The following is an 11,547-nucleotide window of genomic DNA, read 5'->3' as shown; positions in this document are numbered from 1 at the left end:
TTTTGTCTGTGATAAAGTGGACCGAACAATATCACGGTGGGGAAGTGCATGGGGGGGTGACCGTCAAAGAGCTTTGTATCTTCTTCCACTGGTTTTAATGGGAAATGATAGTAGTTCGCGGAATGATATCTTAATTCTGTTTGTTTCTGTTTGTAGTAACTCCCGTAGGAACTCGGCAGGACATCATTTTGCTGGTAAACGCCAAGCTGGTATATAACCAACTACCTATGAAAGGTTTAACGTCTAGGCTAATCAGTCGTCTAGGCTAATCAGTCATAGTGGCTGACGTTATAGACGACAGATATCACTCTCGGGCCTTTTTTTTATCAAAGTGGAGACAATGGCAGAGTTGGGATTCGAACTCACAATCTTGCGATTATGAGGCCAATGCTCTAACCACTGGACCACATGACCCTTTGATAAATGCCTGTAAAACAATAAATAGTAAAAAAATATGTCGATTCACAGGAAACTGCTTGATACACTGACTAATATTGACGAATCTTGATTCTCATCTATCAAATTTTTGCCTTAACGTAGACGGGGGGGGGGGTCCCTGAGTTTCGTGGAACCCTGTCGCTCCCCAACATAAAAAAGTATATAGAAGAAAAAAATGAGGAGGAAAATTGTTCAATAGCTTGGTGGATGGAAAGTTCCAGGGTTTCCAATAACCCCTCCCCCGTCCGCAATAAATCCAACTGAAATGTACCATCGGGAAAAGGTTAAATTTTTCTCACTCAGAACCCCCCCCCCCCCCCCGGTTTCCCCCACAAGAATTCCTGGCTAAACGACATTGGAACATACATGAACATGTATAAGCTCGTTCATTAATAAAGGAAATGTATCAAAGTTCCGAAAAAATACTTCATGTTTGTCAATTATAGATACTTAGCTTTCCTTGTTTGAGTGCACAATTACATGTATTGTGAATTTTAAACATGTTCATCGCTGTTGTCGTAAGATGCTTCGATGTTGTCAACTTTACGTCCAATAATCTTCTAAATTAGATCCCAATAGACATCCAATATGGACATCTATTTGTTGTTAATTTTGATTTTTTTGATTTGATTTTATTTATTTCTGCATTCAAGATAATATATGCAACATAACAATAAGGTGGTACAATTCAGTTTCACAAAGTAATAAAGCAATAGTCATAATAAAGCAATGAAAAATAAATATCGACTAGAAGCAATATTCAATCGAAAAAAAATAACAGTTTAAATGAATGCAGGAGACCGCCATCGTGAGCGGTTAAGCTTGAAAATGATGGCGGCCTCGTAAAATGGTACATAAATTTCTTTCTTCATTGATCAAGTGGGTGCAATGCAGGTGCAGGTGCGGGTGCAGTAAAGGGCAGTTGAATAATTAACTTGAAGAGGGGGATGCATATGATTCAATGGTTTTTCTTTTAATAGTGGCTTTGAATGAGTATATTGTTGAGCATGACTTAATATTGTCTGGAAAGTTGTTCCAAATATCAGGACCATAATGTCGAATTGATTTATGAGTAATTAATAACTTAGGGTTGGTGAGATGAAGGTTTCCTGATGAGCGGGTTGGGTAGGAATGAACAGACCTGTTAAACCTAAACATATTATTAAAGGACGGAGGAAGTTGATTATTAAAGTATTTGAACATAAAGATGGCTACTTGAATTGTATTGATATCAAATATATTTTTAAAGTTTTGAGTTTATGAAACAATGGGTCAGAATGAGCCAAGTAATGTGACCCTGTGCATATACGGATTGCTCTTTTTTGTAATTTAAAGATAGAATTGAGTTTAAAAGAACCACAATTTGCCCAGACGATATTACAATATGTTATATAAGGGAGGACTAACGAATTGTATAACAAGAATAAAGTACTGTCAGGAAGAGTGAATTTTAACTTGGAAATTATCCCAATACTTTTGGAAACGGACATCGTAACGTAGTGTATGTGTTGATTCCAAGTCAAAGATTCATCTATAATTACACCTAAAAATTTAGATTGTTTTTTTCTGTTCTAGAGGGGTGCCGTCAATATTAATGTAAATCGGTGTGTTAATGTTATGGGAATGGTGTCTGAAGTACATAAAATGTGTCTTTTTTGTATTAAGAGAGAGTTTATTGGCTTTGAACCAGTTTGATACTTTATCAGTTTCACAATTTACGATATTGTTTAATGAATTAAGGTCTCTATGCGAATAAAATATATTGGTGTCGTCGGCAAATAAAACGAAGGATAAAATAGAGGAGGTTCTAATGATGTCGTTAATATAGAGTAAAAATAAAAGTGGGCCTAAAATGGAACCTTGAGGGACACCACATCGAACTAAAAGAGAATCAGAGTCGAAACTGTTAAAATTGACATATTGCCTTCGATTATTTAAGTAGTCTTTAAAAAATGAGAGAATTGACTCGGTAAACGAACAATAGTCGAATCCCGCTGGAATGGGCGTTGATATTATAATATAATAATATCATTCGATCAGTTATTAAAGTAAGATAGACCAAATCAGTAATAATATCATCAGGTGGATGTTGTCCTGGCAACCATATTTTGAGACATCTTTTAATCCGATAATTTCAGAGTGCCCGTGCAATAGGAGCATCAGTCTAAAGTTCATCTACGCTTCCATTTTTATTTCTTATTTACAAATTTGAATGTTTAGGCTTCACCGGCCGGGGTAAATGTGCTTATGAATCAAATCCAAATTTAAATGAAATGTTTACCTAATTGATATGGGTCGAAAAACTGTAATGATTTTAGATTTTCAAAGGCAATTCCTTTCCCTAGCCGAGAGAGGGGGCTCTGCTACAGAAACCTTCAAAACTGTTTAGTAAGATCTGAAAAGTTTGATTCATGCAATCTTAAACTTAAAAAAAAGTTGTGCAAATAGGTACATGTATCTAGAAAAAAAGGAATTCAAGAAGTAGAAAATTAAGTAAAAGAATTGGTTGCAATTGTAGGGCAGAATACATCGGTCATATTATACATATATATATATATATAAATATTAAGTAAAAGATAAAGGAAAAAAGAAGAAATGCAAAAACTGATATAAATGAATGAAAAATAGGCCTAAATATAATTCGGAAAAATATATGACTTGTACATATATATATATATATATTATATATATATATATATATATATATAAGTCATATATTTTTTACCGAATTATATTTAGGCCTATTTTTCATTCATTTATATCAGTTTTTGCATTTCTTTTTTTGACCTTTATCTTTTACTTAATATTATTGTTCATTACCATTATTTTTCGGGCTGGCAAAATTAAATAATGAGAAATAGCTCAGTTCTGACCAAATAGATGTTTTTAGCACGAAAGACTAACTAACGTTAAATCGATACAAAAATGATACATCTAAAAGCAAATGATAATAGAACTCACAAACAGATTACTGCGACAAGTGGAGAGAGTAAAACAAACCAAGAGTTGTAGCATTATATGTATAGGTTTATACATGAAATGTCGGGAAAAGAATACAAGAAAGAGAGGGGGTGGCGAGGAGAGAAAAAAGGAATTGCACATTAGTCAATGCTGAAAAGCAATGTGAATTTAGGTGACATGTTCTCTTGTATCTTTATTATATTACTCGCCAAAGCAATCAAATTCATCGACCCTTAGCTCGATTAACTATATCTTTCAATAACTTTAGAACTTGTTTTCCTAAGTTATGGAATAACCTCCCCTCTGACATAAAATCCAGTTCAACTCTTTCTAGGTTCAAGAGACTTATCAGAAAATTATCAACATGTGCTTAAAAGACTTTTTATCTCATTTATTACGGCTATTGCATCAGTGTACTTAGTGTAATTATTATATGTTGTATAAATTGGTGGCCCCTTTCTATAAGCTCTGCTTTCTCCGGGGTCACCAAACCGTCATTCTATTGTTATATTTAGTATTTGTATGATTATCTATATTTGTATGTATTCATGTAATTGTTTGTACCTGATGATGGTTGAATAAATAAATTGAAATTGAAATTGTATAAACTAAAAACTTCGTTTTTTGAGACATTTTCTTGATGTCATTTGATATAGATATTGAATTGACATATTTCATATTATTATGAACACAATAAAAAAACTATTTTGCATCAGATGTAATAACGTCGTATAAAAATGAAACATGGCAGCAATCATCTAAATTAAATAATACAGCCATTTGAAATCAAAGGTAATTAAAAATCAACGTCAATTTCAATTAACGTTTGAAAATATTTCGAGAGGAATTATGTACCACTTCATTGGAAAGACTGTTCCAAAACCTAGATCCTTCAAAAGCTTTTGTTCTCTGAGCGAGGAGAGTACGAGTACGTGGAAGGTGATAAGAGTCACGTTGCCGGGTGGGATATACGTGCGGACAAGTTTATTCCTTTGAAATATAGGCGTAAATATATCAGGCAATTCATCTTTTGAAAGCTGAAACATGAATATTCCAACATGAAATGAATATAAATCAGACAGTTTATGCATTTTATTTGTGAAAAATAAAAGATTTGCGTGGGAAGGATACCCAACTTGATTGATCACCCTAATTTGCTCGTTTTCGTATTGTGAACATTTTGTCGATTAAAGTTTTATTGCAGTTTCCCAAGGCCAGTATTCCCTAATTCATGTGATGCAACAAGTGTGAAATATATTTTTCAAAATGTAATCAGGATTTTTTTAATAATTTATTTAGAATGTCAGTGTTTCGAGAAGATATCTTACAAACAGTCAATTTGACATTTCCAATAAAATGCATGATCAATGTAGAGTCCTAGAAATTCGGTAGAATCAATTTGTTGCAAATTTACATTGTTTATAGCTATATGGTCAGGCAGAGATTTCAAAGAATTACTGAAGAGCATAAAGTTTGTTTCGTTTACATTGGGTGATAGCCTGTACTCGCTTGAATCCAAGTCTGAATCGATTGCAATTCTCTATTCAAAATGGTAAGAAGTGAAATTGGGTTACGGTGTGACAAAAAAAAGTAAGAGCCATTCGCAAAAAGAATAAATGATAGGTCATTAGATGATTATTATTGAAATCATTCATATTTGCTATGAAGTAAGTAGGACCATGAGTGTAAATTGCATTTTGTTTTAAATTGCATGAGTGCAGATTGCATATGGTTTTGAATTGCCATGACAACAAATGATTACAGAAATATTGTATGACTTTGACCACTAAAATATTGCGATTAAGTTCGTTTTGAAGCCAAAGACATGTGAGTGCGCGCGTGTGTGTGTTTGTGCGTTAAGGATGGGTGGGGGTCTAATGATATATGCGTGTGTGTAAAGATACCCCTACACCTATCCCGGAGGAATGACAGGCTAAATAACTGAATTATACTGAAATATGGAGTTCACCTTAAAATTTAAAATAAAATGGACCATGTTCATGATGTTGCATTTATATCAGAGCCGTTCGAGATACTGATAATACTGCAGAGTGATGTTATTCCAGCGCCCCCGAATGACCCCTAATATGACTAGAATGCTTGACCGATTAATTCTGTTTCAACGCACCGGAAATTCGATACCAGCAATACTACACTAGCGTCTAGTTTCGTAAAGGTGTTGTGAGCCATATGATCCGGGGTTCAAATCCCACCGTAGCACTCGTGTCATTTTGCAAGGCGTTTATCTAAATCTGCAACTCTCCATCCAGGTGCAGTACATAGGTACTCGGTAGGAAGAGATTCCTTTGAAACTAGAGCGTCCGATCAGGGTCTTGGCATAGAAGGGTTGATAAAGTGTATTGAGCGCTATGATGACATTGCATAATATTGATATATTTTTCTTCAAGAATATCTGAAATAGGGAAAATGAAATTCGTCACAGATGCAGATAAAAGATTAAAAGGGGAGCGTGAAAAGAATTTGAAAGGCAACATGAAAAATAAAAAAGGAAACTTGACAATTTAAGACAGGGACAAAATCAGAATTCATCCTGCTTGCAAAAGATTTTTTCAGAGACTGGTTAGTGGCTAAGGCAAAATATTTAAATAAAAGAGTTGCCAAAGCTGTTGTACATGTATAATTTCACACATTTGTATACTTTCTCTCATGCGTGTATTGTATCAAAGCAATAGCGTTGATCCAGCTGAGGCATGGCTTGTCATTGTTCAAAACCCACCTTCACCCGACAAAGGAAAATATAATTGGTATAGTGTCGATAATCTGTCTGTCTGACGGTCAACCGGATCGAGGTCGCCTTTGCCACTAACCCGTCTCTGTGATCTAGTGGTTAAGGTACCGGCGCGGCGTTCAAAGCTGGGGCCCGGTTCGATTCCCGGCAGAGACATTTTTTCGGCATCACCAATTTTTCCAAAGGGTAGTTAGCTCTGGGGAACCTTGTTTCAGCTATATACATGTGTATATATATATATATATATATATATATATATATATATATATATATATATATACATACATACATATTTGTCGGAGTATTACCATTAGCATTCATTTGCATCTTAATTGCACGTGGTGTTTGTGTGAGGGTGTGGTGTATGTGTATGTGTAGGAGGTAAGGGGCTTCAATAAAGTGCCAAACAAAACTTGATGACGCAGTCTTTTTTACCCCTACGTCGGCCGTACGGCGAGTCAAAAACAGCCGGCTTCACATTTTTTTGTACCAGCTATCGGTGGTTTGAATAAAAATGAATAAATCGGCTGTTTTCGACTCGCCTTACAGCCGCAATAGGGCAAATGTGACTGCAGCATTAATAATTTCCATTGTTAATCCTGGCTCCGCCACTCAAGCTCTCCATTAGTTGATTGTATCACGCACCAATAAGAAAAAAGCGGCAACCGAATAGTTTTCACCTTATTAAAACGAATGCAGCCATCCGTTCTGCATTAGAAAGCACAGTTTTTAGAGTACGAAAAACGCGTGATATAGGGTCTATCGTGTAAATAACGATGATTAGCCAATATAAAGTAATGCCTGGGGAAAAATAGATGGTTGGGAGTTTTCGCATCTGGACGCAGACCGATTTCGAGAACACAGAAAATGTATTGTCAATGCCCTTCACGGCAAAGGGCGTTTCGTTCAAAATAACCGTTTGAGAAAGTACTTTGCATTTGTAGTAATTTGTTATTAGAAAGCTACTGTCATTCTTGGCTTTAAGGTGTTTTAATAAACCAAGAACAAATCAGCAGATATCTTATTTTTATTGGGCATCCAATCAATTTAAATTCTTATATAAATTTTATCAATATAACATATTTTGGGGGTTTATTATACTAAAAACACGTTTTATTGGTATATTTTATCTTTCACACCACAACCGTTTTGGGGTACATGCATAAATATAATTTAGTAATAAAATAAATATTGAAATTACCTGGGGGTTACCAAATCAATACATGCCAAAGGTAGTTTTAAACTTACTTATTAAAAGCTAATGTAGCCTACAAAGCGTATCAAAATAAAGTTACATAAATTTTGGGGTAAATAGACACACAAGCGTACAATTCGAATTTTAGATATTTGATTTTCCTTTCAAAATGTTCATTTTGAACCCATGCGTTTTCATCTGCCCCCAGAAGGTCCTACTATTAGAACATTGCAATGGATGCGATATATCTGAGTTCCATGTACCAATGGACCATAAGGAATATTGATTGTCCCACTTGAGATTCTGCTTGTTTAAAGAAACATTATACTTTGAGGAAGAAAGTGCTTGAAGTCAACTATTTAAGCCACTTATCAAATGACTCACATAGGTAAGACGTACTGAAAAGTTTGAAAAAGAACTTTTATATTTTTGTGATTTGCAAGCTGCCGAACATCCTAACATAATATGTTATGCTTACCTACGATTAAGCTGCTTATTTCGATAAAAGGTTGTTTAAATTGGTTGGATTGTATCTGTTTCATTTCCATGGACTTTAAAAGAAATGATGAATTTAGGTTCCTTTCATAGCCTCACTCAGTGTGTATCTTATGTGTGCGAATCATTTTCTGGGAGGTTTTCAATACGGCAGACGTAATATGCCCGTAATAGTGCTATGTGCTAGAGGAGATCTAAATGAAATGTGTGTTGTTTGACAAAATACACATTGTAGGCCTACATGAAAATGCTATTATGATAATGTTTTCATGATAATGCTGTCGGATTTAATGTTCAAAACACACATAGAAAACGGTTTGCGTTGCGGTATTATTCAACATTCAAGGGCAAATATATCATGTATATGCACACCACGTCATTGATTTTAATTAGTGAGATCGGAACTAAGATTAAAAACTTGTATTAAAGAATCGAAATATTTCATCACAATTACTAATCAGAAAATGAAAGCTACGATTATTGTGTATTTTTTAATTCCTTTGCAAAAAAATTGTTGCTGACATCCCCCACCACAATTGTTTACTTGTGATTAATCAAATTTCACGGATGATTGCTGCCTCGGCCCCGCGAAAAGAGGGGGACACGACCATACGCCTTTTCCATTTTCCTAATGAGAATTTGAAATGATAATATACCTCGACTACCACACCACCAATCCCGAAACAAGCTTTTCTTTCTGATGAAAGACGTTACATGGGGACGAAAGAGTAAGCAACTTATTTTGTTTAGCTGCGGAGGTTGTACACAGAGGTAAAGCCATTTTTTTATTAACAAATACTCTATGATTTCATTGGTTTTAGTATACTTACTACGATTTACTATATTTAGTAATATTTCCTGCAATTTACTACGTTTGTTTTATTTTTTAAATTCTGTGATTAATTTGATGTCAGAACTATTTCAGCATTGTTTTTTTATAATTTGGTAAATATGTACCACTTTTCATCATTTAATGACATTATGCCCAAAGAACTAACTGAAAAAATGAAAGCTGGAACGCGGGAGAACTGGAACATGCCAAAAACTGAAAAAAATTATGAGCTTTTCGTTTGTTAGTTGGAAATCTAATAAAAAAATAAATTTGCATTTGGCGAATTTGCTTGATGATATATTTTGAACACTGCCTCACTTTTGCCATTTTCTTTGACATTAATGGGCTTAGCATCACACGAAAATGCGCCTTTTAAATGACAAATATTGTTATGATTATTATTTTTAAAATCGTCAATATAATTACTTTTTTTAAAACAAGGAAACCCCAATATTAGTAAAGGTACAGTACGCAATATGACGAACAGTTGTAACCTTTTAATACACTATGTAAAATAAAGCAATACTTTGATCCTTTTTTCACTGTGTAATTTCTTGTTGTTTGTTTATACCGTTTGGGCGAGTTCGGCCACTCTTGTCCCACCTCTCCCCAATTCATCTAAATCATATTGTTTAAATATAAAACTAAAAGTTTCTGGTCATTATCCATTGATTAAAGTACACAAGGTATATTTATTATGCACACAAATACATAAAGTCATATTGATCGATTCGGTTTAACATTCATGCTAACTATGGATTTTATTGATTTATTACAGTTCTAAGGAGTAACTACTAAATTAATACAACGTCAAAATGAAATGAAACCATTATTACCCATGATTGATTATAATTCATATTGGTATATAGATCTTGTAAAATGTTTACTGTATTTCCCCCATTCAAGAGTCGACCTCATTTTGTGAAATTGGTTAAGATACATACATCTTTTCAAAACGATATTAGGATATTGGACAATGACAGCATTGATAATTTTCCATGTTTGCTACGAATACCTGGCGTGCTAGTTATTGTTTCCAATATATTTAATTTCATGGCCAAATGCATTTAATTGAAGCGAAACAGAACAACATGATGTTGGAATGTCTCTCTTGATAAAGATCATGCTAAATAGAAAAAAAAAGAAAATTAAAAAGAGATTCCGTGGTACAACAAAACAATAATGTAGACTACAGTTGTAGGCCTATATGATTACTTTGTCTGATATTTGGGGGGGGGGGGGGTTAAGTACGAAAATTGATTCAATGACATTCGTAGGTTGCTGGTTATTACTCTGGTTAATGACTGCAGGTCTTTAGCCGGTCGGTGCTTCATGTTAGTTTCAGCTAGTCATTTCATGAGAAATCGCTTTGTATAAACGTTCAAATTTTTAATAGCATGTTTCTTTGCATTTGTTTTTAGAATAACTCCAAATGTGGATGCTCGTGAGGATGATCACCATATCTTTGCTGGCAGGTACACATAGTTTATATTGCGTAACAAACATGGGAGGGGTACACGTCAATTATTTAAAATGTTAAAGGAATTCCTTTGTAAGAAATAATTTTTTTTTTGTTAATTGGGCACTAAGCTATGATTTGTTTCTGGTTATTCACCTAATCTCCACACATTTGGAGTTTTGAAATGCGATGTTGCCGTGTACTTTTTGAAGTGCATGCATATAATAAACATGAGGGCATGGCTTTGTGTGTGAGGGTGTGTATGGGTAGGAGGGTTTCTAGTCTTATGAATATGGGTGTATGCATGTGTGTACTTACCCACACAAGCAACTTGATATTTACAAGTTATTTTAATTTGTACGTTCTGTTCAACGAACTTTATGTAATCTATTATCATTATCATTACCCTGATGTGTTATGAAAATGTTAAATATTGTTGTATTTTGATTATGAGGATGTATCTTAGTCTGTAATATACTGATATGTTTAATGATAAAAGTAACAGCCATTACAATAATGATGAGAATAGTGTATACAAATATTTCAAAAGAACCTATAATGATATGAATTACAGTATTAATAATCATTATCATGATTAATATTTTTAGTTTCTAATTAAGAATGAGATGAGATGAGACAGCAATATCATTATTTATAATGCTAGTCTTGTATCATAATCAATGACAATTGTAACTAATCTTTGATCCCTATACAGTGCGTGTCAAAAAAAGTTTACACTTTGAAAAAGCCCTGGGGATTAAAAAATATACAACATGTGGGTAAATTTTTTCACATATAATCTTGGATTAGGGTCTCATCTATCCAATGAAAGTATAAGTTTTGACAGAATGTCACACTGGAGTGAGCATTGTCCATTTTTGTAAAGCTCGCAGAAATCTGCTTGCGAAGAAATGCCCGTTTTCACGCTGAGTCAAGGGGAAAGGTCGAAAGCAAACTTACCTTGCGAAACATTTCTCATACATTTCCCTTGCACTTTTAGTCAATTAAGATAAAACAGATACATTGAAGCATTTTCAAACAAATTTTGCCACCCAAATTGAAATTTCAACACTTAGTAAGCACAACTTTTACCCTTTTTGTGCCAGCTGAATCTGAGGACATAACTAAATCTGAACAAAAGTTAACATCAGACATCTCCAGCACTTTTTCACTTAGTGTTTACTATTTAAAGTGGGTTGACATTTAATTTTTCATATAATACTTGTTTCTCCACACTTTTCCCAAGCTTGACAATGATTAACAAAATAAAAATCAAGCCTTATTCATTTTATGTAAATCACAGCTCAGTGTTAATAAAATATCGTCTTGATGGCCTTTTCAAAAATAAGTGGTGCTCACTCAAGCGAAAATATTTTTCGATAGTTATATCGTCATTTGCTTAAATGGATCTGTACCAA

Source organism: Lytechinus variegatus, chromosome 10 (assembly GCF_018143015.1).
Source record: "Lytechinus variegatus isolate NC3 chromosome 10, Lvar_3.0, whole genome shotgun sequence".
NCBI lineage: Eukaryota > Metazoa > Echinodermata > Echinoidea > Temnopleuroida > Toxopneustidae > Lytechinus > Lytechinus variegatus.
This window is presented reverse-complemented; position numbering follows the sequence as displayed.